Source organism: Bidens hawaiensis, unplaced genomic scaffold (genome assembly GCF_021521415.1).
Source record: "Bidens hawaiensis isolate Kalapana, Puna unplaced genomic scaffold, B.hawaiensis_p1.1 tig00055729_1, whole genome shotgun sequence".
NCBI lineage: Eukaryota > Viridiplantae > Streptophyta > Magnoliopsida > Asterales > Asteraceae > Bidens > Bidens hawaiensis.
In genome coordinates, this window is record NW_027500035.1 from 56581 (window position 1) to 65640 (window position 9060).

At 40.2% G+C, this 9060-nt stretch overlaps 1 pseudogene; it reads left to right on the forward strand.

Annotated features, from left to right (window-relative positions):
• The first annotated feature begins 3193 nt into the window (after positions 1–3193).
• LOC143601135 (protein BIG GRAIN 1-like A) lies at positions 3194–4331 on the forward strand (annotated as a pseudogene).
• Positions 4332–9060: the final 4729 nt, after the last annotated feature.

Below are 9060 nucleotides of genomic sequence, written 5' to 3' on the forward strand. Positions count from 1 at the left end.
TTTTAGTTGTAAGAAATGCCGTGACACTCCTTCCAACGGCATGTCGACACGCTCCGGGGTATTTGTGACTCCTGCGTGAGGAGAAGGAACTCCGGATCGTGAAGGGGTTGGAGTTCGAAAAGGTGAAAATTCGAGGAACAACGGTTCTGTCGGAGTACCTCCCGGGGTGGAAAAAGATGTGGTTGCCGCCGGAGTTTGTTGGCTGGTACTTGGCGTCGGTGTTCTTGACACTTGGTTGGCTTCATCAGGAGATTCACCTTCCGACATGATGATTTTGATGAATATGGAGCTACACTACTGGTCTTTAAGATAAAGTAAGCGGCGTAGCCCCACGGTGGCGCCAACTTGTTGCTACAACAATTATAAGACCAATGATAGTGAATAGACTGGTTAGGCTAACAAGCTTCAAGGGTTCAGGTTAACCTAACGAAGGTCGTGGTGTCCCTCTACGTTTGCAAAACGTAGGGAGAGGTTCACTAGTTTGTTGTTATTTGTTATAGTTCACCGAAGGTCCAAGACCATGATGATCAGAAACGGTTTTTAGATGAAGTTCTTGGTGAAACTATGATGTTCTTGAAGTAAGAAAGAAACTAGCAAAATGCAAGTTTCTCAAGAAAGAAGAGAAGATTAGAGAGTATATGTTAACTCCTTAATCTGGTGTCTTCTAACGGCTGGGCTTACACTCTTTATAGAGGGAGATCTAAGCCTTTTGTCCTATGGATAAACTAGTTAGCCTCTGGTTTGGTAGAGGGTTGACCTTTTATGGGCGGGAAGCTTTTGACCGTTGGTTAACTATTATAATAATATTACTTTTTCTGAGCATGTCCGTTGTTCAGAGGGAACAATGATGTGAACAGTGATTTGATGTGGTACTGTTGCACGTGCTTACTGTTCACGTACTTGTTAACCTAAATTGGGCGGGAAACGAACTTTTTAACCTTCTAACCTTGTTAACGTTAATGTGTGAAAGTCATTTTATCAATTCCTTAGACTACCCCGTCATTAGTTAGTATTGCCAGTCGTTCTCCCTTCACAAATAGTACAACTCAATATAAGTATTGAATCAAATCATTCAATCTTTTATTCATAACTTGAAGCTAATTATATTAATCAACTTTACTTGGTCTGATTATACCGATCCATTAGACTCTCTATATCACTAAAACAAGTCACAAATAACAATAAAAATATATTGTTACTAGTTCAATGCTAACGGACATAGGATAACTTACGACCCTGATTTTATTGGTTCTCCATAAATTTATTGGATATATATACCAAAAAATATACGAAGGATTTCTGGGTAACAACTATCCCTTATTTATTTTCATATTTAAGAGTGATTGCACGTGTATTTACACACAAGTTGATTGGCATAAATAAAGTAAGTTTTTTTATAGATTTTGTTGAGCATAGCAAGCAAGGTGTCTTTTATCCCACATATTTGGAATGCTCTACCTTCATTTATGTTTTTTTATAGATTTTGTTGAGCATAGCAAGCAAGGTGTCTTTTATCCCACATATTTGGAATGCTCTACCTTCATTTATCCCCATGTTCTTGGACACTAGCATACATCATCACAAATTTTACATATATTTGTTTGTTTGAAGATAAAATGGTTTTAAATTTATTTATTTGAAAAATAATTAGTCAAGTGAGCGAAATAATTCAAAACAGCCCAAAGGTATGCGAAATCTATTTCAATTTTCAACATCACCAACGGCCTCTTGAAATTTTTTTATCGTAGTCAAACCTCTCATATCACAACCATGCATCCGTTTCTCAAGAAGAGGTTGATTTGCTTTTTCTTTTTCTTTTTAATTTTTTTAAAGACGAGGTATCATTTCCTTTGGATCATTTGAGTATGGGTTTAAATAACATCTTATTCGGTCAATCGAGTCTTTTCAAGTTATATAATGTATATCGTTCAACTTTGGTATACTCAAATTAGAATATAAAGATCAAAATTTCACTCTTATAGCACCTGTTTATTGTCATTGTTGTCACTGTCAATAAACGTCGCCACTAGCCGCCATAAAAGTAAACACAGGAGCAACTTCATAGTTTAATTCTTTCTAAAAACCGACTTGTTTCAACTTGAAATTGAATCTACTTTTGCCTAAACTCCTTATAACCAAGTGTCCAAGACTCATTTCACATAAACGCTTTGACGAGAACCTTATCAAGATGCAAACACACCCATTTTCCATTAACCATCATACACGTTTTGTATATATATATATATATAAAAAGAAAAACTCTTAAACAAATATATCATTATATAACTATAATAAAGACAAAGTTGTCCAAATATTTTTTTTAACGTTAACTAATTTCATTTATTAATACATGTAAATAAAAGTAAATAAAAATGACTTTTTCATCTATAACTATTTTTATTTTATTTTTTACATTTATATATTTTTAATAAAAAAATATCCAATACAGGGATCCATAACTTCACATGGAGAACTTGTGCAATAAGAAACATTTAATATAAAATCAATAAATACTACTTCCTCTGTCCCATTATAAGTGTCATAGTTTGATTTTTCAAGTATTTCTTGTTTAACTTTGTCCGACAATATTTTTGTTTGTGTTATATAATACTTGATGTAAAATATATGAATGGATTGGGTTTTAAATATATTTTACATTGATATAATTTTCATCAAGTATTAAATGACACGAACAAAAATATTTACGGTTAAAGTTGCAAAAGAAAGACTTGGAAAGTCAAAATATGACACCTATAATGAAACGGAGGGAGTGCTTTTTTTTCATTCTACTTAGAAGGAAAGTATTTCTTGGTGATACATAAAACCTTTACCCTTTTAATTTATATGATTTTCCTTTAATTATATATGAGTAAAATATAATGTATAATAATTACTACAAAGCAATGTAATATAAAAAGAAAAATGTGAGGTGTTTGAAAGCTAAGCATTGGCATGATGGTAAGAAGTACACCCATGACCCAACCAACCTCTTCTTTATAAAGGAAGGAAGCGTAACAAAGAGAGAACCAAACTCAAACTCAAACCCAAACGCAAACGCAAACGCAAACGCAAACGCAAACGCAAACGCCCCTGTTTTCCACTTCACTCTAATCATTTTGCTTGAAAATGCAATAACACTTCTTTTTCATCATTCTAATTAACACTTCTGGAGCTCTAGAATAATATTGATCCCATGGATTCTGCTTCCAAAAGGTTCAAAGACATTCCTTCCTTCTCTTCCTCTTTACTCGATGAGATCTACCGCTCCATCGACGAATAACAACAACCCACACGTAAAAAACAGATCAACAAGTCTCGAAATACATGTTTTGAAGATGCTCATGATGATGATGATCGACATGCTTATTTGATCCACAAATGGATCGACAACAAAACCTGCCAAAAACCCGTAACTGGAAGACGCTCTGCAGCCGATCTCGAAACAAACTCAATGCGATACACATCGTTTTGCCTCAACTCGAGTTCTACTTCTTCTTCTTCTTCTTCTTCTTCTTCTTCTTCTTCAGATATTGAGTCGGTATACGGCGTACAGGTTAAGCCTAGGCCTATCCGTACGGCGGTGGATAAGCAAAACGATATGCAACGTAAAGGTAAATTCGTTAAGACGAAATCAAAGGCTTTGAAGATATATAGTGATTTAAAGAAGGTGAAGCAGCCGATCTCTTCAGGAGGTCGGCTAGCTGCTTTTTTAAATTCACTCTTTACTAATAAGAAAAAGAATGGCTCATCTGCCTCCGTAACTGGTGGCAGTTATACGGAGGCAGCCAGGAGTCATTTAGACAGAAAGTCAAAGTCTGCGAACGCGTCCACGTGTTCGTCAGTGTCTTCGTTCTCGAGGTCATGTTTAAGCAACACTTCATCGTCTAGAGGCAAATTGAGCAACGGGGTTAAAAGGTCGGTAACATTTTATCCGGTGGACGAACACAAGTCACTGCACAAAGAAGAAATAAATTTAAAGAGCAACAAAGAGGTTAAACTCAATTTGAGTGATAAAGCTAAAAACCGGCATATTTCGGAAGCTGCAAGGAATTTGTTGAAGAGTTATCAGAAGAAGGTTGAATGTGGATATGAAAACTTAAGTGATGCTGGCGAGAGTGATTCAAGCTCGGATCTGTTCGAGCTTGATAATCTTTCCGTTACTGGAATGCATGGGTATCGAGAAGAGTTACCAGTATATGAGACAACTCAACTTGATACCAATAGACTTTTCATGTAATTGAAAATTTAAACGTTTATTCTTGCGTAACATTTTATAGTTACTCAATCGCGTCGGTGCGCGTATAAAGTAAGATTTCTACTTGTTTGACATAGGTGTGAATGAAATTATATTATAGTTAATTAGTTATAGTGTAATTATGTTTTGGTATATTATATCAATTTGAAGCTTGAGAAGTGCACGAGATGTCTTTTGAAAATGTATTAAGTTATTATATAAGGTAAGAATGTGTGATTAATTATGTGAATAAAATTGTTGGATGGACCAAATTTCTTTTCTAATTCAAATTAGACTTAAATTATGATATATATATATATATATATATATATATATATATATATATATATGCTAAAAATAAAATGCACAAAATAGTAATATTTTAATAGCTTCATATATGATTTATGAATATATCATTTCATTGTGGAGAGACTGATAATATTATGTTTTGTAATCTTAGTCAATCGTACATGGTAATTTGAATCATCAAAGTCAATCGTAGGATTTGTAATGTTGTTAATTCTCACGTATACCTTGTCGTGTAAATATGTACACTTGTACAGTACTAACGTTAGATGTAATAATCATGGCCTAAAAGTTATGGATAAACCAAATTATTAAAGTAGAATAAATCAAAGCGGGGTTTTAGTTTGTTTTTTAACTTTGGAATTCAAAATTTGTGGGTCATAAATCATAATCTTTGCTTCCATAGAGATACGACCAACTTGTTTCCGAATTCAACTTCATATTTTTATCAACATCGCTTTTAAAAAATGTGTCATATTTTGTATTACTTTAAGAATTTATTGACGATTCGGAATTATTTTTAGCAATTCTGATTTAAAAATAACAAACTATATACCATTATTTGTTTATTTTTACGAACACTACCCCAGTTGGACCCGCAAGACTCACCTCGAAGAGGGACGTCTGCGCAGTTGAACTCGCAAGACTCACCTTAAAGAGGGACGTCTGCGCAAAGACCAACTGGATCCGCAGGACCCACCACGCTCAGAGAGATGACGTCGTTACGCGCAGTACGCAAGCTGTTCCCGCAGGAAAAGCCTCCCAATGGTCGACGTACTCCGCCTGTTCCCGCAGCTGCGGATACTAGTCATCAGGGATGGCTACCCGCACAGCAAGGCTACACGCACAAGGCACTAACTCTCAAATAATTCAGTAATGTCACCTGAAGAAGGAATGAGCAAGCCGGGAATACTCCCGCACAAAGCCGGGAAAACTCCCGCCCAAATGAGCCAGTCCGTACGATACTGGAGGATCTTTTGTACTATACCTGCCAAGGTATGGACAAAAGATCTGACCAAAGCTGCGACAGCTCACTGACAACAGTACGACGAGCAGCACGCTCTAATACTTAATGTCACTATCAGCCGCTGCCTACTCACCAACCCTTGTCGTGGCACGTACATAGCCTGCAGTTGGTGGAAAAGGAACAGTACACAGCCGGCCATGTCACTATCAGCCGCTGCCTACCCACCAACCACCAGCACGGCACGTGCGTAGCCCACAGTTGGTAGAAAAGGAATATTATACAGCCGGCTGTACCTTCTTGGACACCTACCTTCGGCTATAAATACTCCAACACCTTGGAACGGTATCATATCTTAATATCTTATTATCATATCATCTCATATATCTGCTCTAGTCATTTCTCTTAATATACACTTATATTCAAGAGCAATCTAGTCTGATTCTCACGCCGGAGGGTGGTCACAAGGAGGTATCCCCCCTTCTCAGTGACGAGCTCACGGTGTCTGTTTTGCAGGTCATCTGAAGAACAACCATCTTTGCCGGACCTAACCCTCGTGGGAAACATCTACCTGATCCCCAGATTATCCGTAATCTGCCCGGGGTCAATTAGTGTTTCTTCATTGGCGCCATCCGTGCATAAAAGCTAGAACTTATTCTTTTTCATTTTTTTCAAAACTTCTGGAAAGATGGTTAAGGTTACTCCGGTTCCAAGACCAGCGAGTAACCAAGAAACCCCGGTAACCACAACCCCAGCTACTGGGGGGAACACCGGCGGGTACACACATTTTACGAACACTACCTCGGTCACCCAAGCCGGGGCAAGTGCAGTAAACTTTACGAACACTACCCCGGTTACCTGAGCCGGGGCAAGTGCAGTAAACAATCCTCCCCTGGGATTCATTGATACCCAGGTGGAGAGACATCAGACGAGGTTCCCCCGCCAAACACTTGATCAAGTTAAAGCGTGGGCGGAAGCACGTCAAAAGGAATTCCAAGCTGAGTTGGATGAACGCTTGCGTTCACTCCAACAGGCTGACGAGTTCGGAAACACGCAACAGCTCAACATGAGCAATGAGTGCGACTACTGGGACGATGATCGGGAGGAATCTGACACCGACGCAAACCCTCGCCATAGGGCGAAAGGGAAGCGTAAGGAAACGGACTTCCAACCGAGAAGGAATTTTGGAGAAACCTTCAAACCAAAAAACGCGGGTGGAAACCCACGTGACTTCTCTAAAACCTTCAGACCAACTGTTGCAAATGCGGGAACGTCCAAGTTTGCAAGGGACATTGCGGAAGCAATCGCCCCGAAGAGTGCCAAGCAGATGCCCAACATCGGCACTTATGACGGTATATCCGACCCAGATGATCATTTGAACAGATTCATAGCGGGGGCAACCGTCAGCAACTGGACGGAACCCACGTGGTGTTATATGTTCCAGATGACGCTGGTTGGAGCGGCTAGAGCGTGGTTTGATCGTCTACCGGTCCACTACATCTACGATTGGGCAGACTTCCAACAGAAGTTCAGCCAACATTTCAGTCAACAGCGTAAGTACACCGAAGAGCAATGGACGATCCTCAACTGCATCCGAGAGGAAGATGAGTCTTTACTAGACTTCATCACGCGCTTTAATTCAAAGAAGCTAAGTCTGGGCACTATTAGCGAAGATCTTGTTCGCGCTGCTTTCATCCAGGGCGCCGAATATCCAGAGCTCATCCGCACCTTAACGGGTAAAGATGGCATGCCATCTACGTGAGATGGCATCATGATAGCAGCTAAACGCTTCGCGGAAACGGAAAAGCAACTAGGTAGAGACCTTCCCCAGAGCACAAACCTCTACACCCAGAAAACAAGAGAAAACAACGTCCTTACCGCCCGACTCAACAAAAAGAGGAAGCTAGGCATTTGGCAGTCAAGGGTAAACTTTGACACCTCATCCGGCTCGCACCCTCGGTTAGGCGGAAAGGATAACATGCAGTCGTCGAACCGGAACTCTAGATGGACGCCACTCACCAAAAGCGTCACCGAGATATTCGCCACCGAGAGGCTCCCATGGCCGAAGGCTCCAATTATCCGACAGCGTCCAAACGCTGATCAAAGCAAATCCTGTGAATTTCATAGGGCAAAAGGCCACACCACCGAGGAATGCTTAGACTTGAAGGACATCGTCGAAGCATTTGTCAGAGATGGGAAACTCACGCACCTCGTGGCGTAATGAACGCTGAGCAGGCTAATGCGTGTAGAACTCCAGTTGGGAAGAACACGAAGGAAACTGCAGCTTCAATGTTGGAGACTACATACTGCGTAAACAACGAGATTCCGAACCAAGTGCATATCGGCTCGAAAGGCTCGATGACACTCCCATCCCAAGAACATGGAAGGGAGCTCAATTACACAGGCTCCATGTAGATAAATTCCAAACTTGTAAAGAAAAGGCCTAGAGCCACTTCTAATGGAAATGATTCTCCTTATCACATTGACGCTGATGGTCTTACATTTATATACATGAACATTCCACACTGATATGCCGGTATTCACCGCATAAATAAGTGGGGAAGTAAGTCGTTGCGTGTGGACGGCGGCAAAACCCGCATAAACACAATAAACGGCAAAAATTTCTAAGAAATGAGGACAACCCTCACGCAGGTCAGTTATAGGTAAACTTTGGTCATCCCACTAAACGAAAGTGCCGGTCTTACCCGCACAATCATGATAGAGGAAACTGAACATTAACCTATTGACAACCGCGCGTCGAAAGGTTTAACTTATTCAAAACACTGATATGCCGGTATTCACCGCATGAATAAGTGGGAAAGTCGTTGCGTGTGGACGGCGGCAAAACCCGCATAAACACAAAAAACGGCAAACCTTCACGCAGGTCAGTTATAGGTGAAGATTGGTCATCCCACTAAATGAAAGTGACGGTCCTATCCGCACAATCATGATAGAGGAAGCTGAACACTAACCTATTGACAACCGCGCGTCGAACTGTTAACTTATTCAAAACACTTGGAAAATTGCTAAGTTAAACTAAAGTATGCACGAGCGAATCATATATTGTTTATGCGGCAAAACAAGTGCCAAATTAAGCTATAATATACATGAGCAAGTCATATAACGTTTATAACGCAAGTCATCCAGTGAAAGTGGCGGTCCTACCCGCACAAACATTTATATTTCATTAAATTTCAAACATTACAAGAATGGCCGGGTATCTACCCGCCTACAGAAATATAAATCTATCCTAACGGTGGGAAGGGATCTCAAGGTTCAAACTTCAGGACCACTCCCTCCAAACCCACTTGTACCCGCACCATCAGTTGGCTGTGGCGGTTCAAGGAAATTCTTGAGAAGGGTTAGCCCATCATCAGCAGCAGCAATTTCGTTCACCTTCTCCACCACCGGATGCGGGAAGGCAGCATACTGGTTCACTGCTTGGTCATAGGCAACTTCAGTGTCCACGTCGTAAAGAGGGAAGTTGGAAGGCGGGATGCCCTTCTCAACAAACCCTAGACCAAGCAAGAAACCAGCCTTTTCCCCATCCTCATGG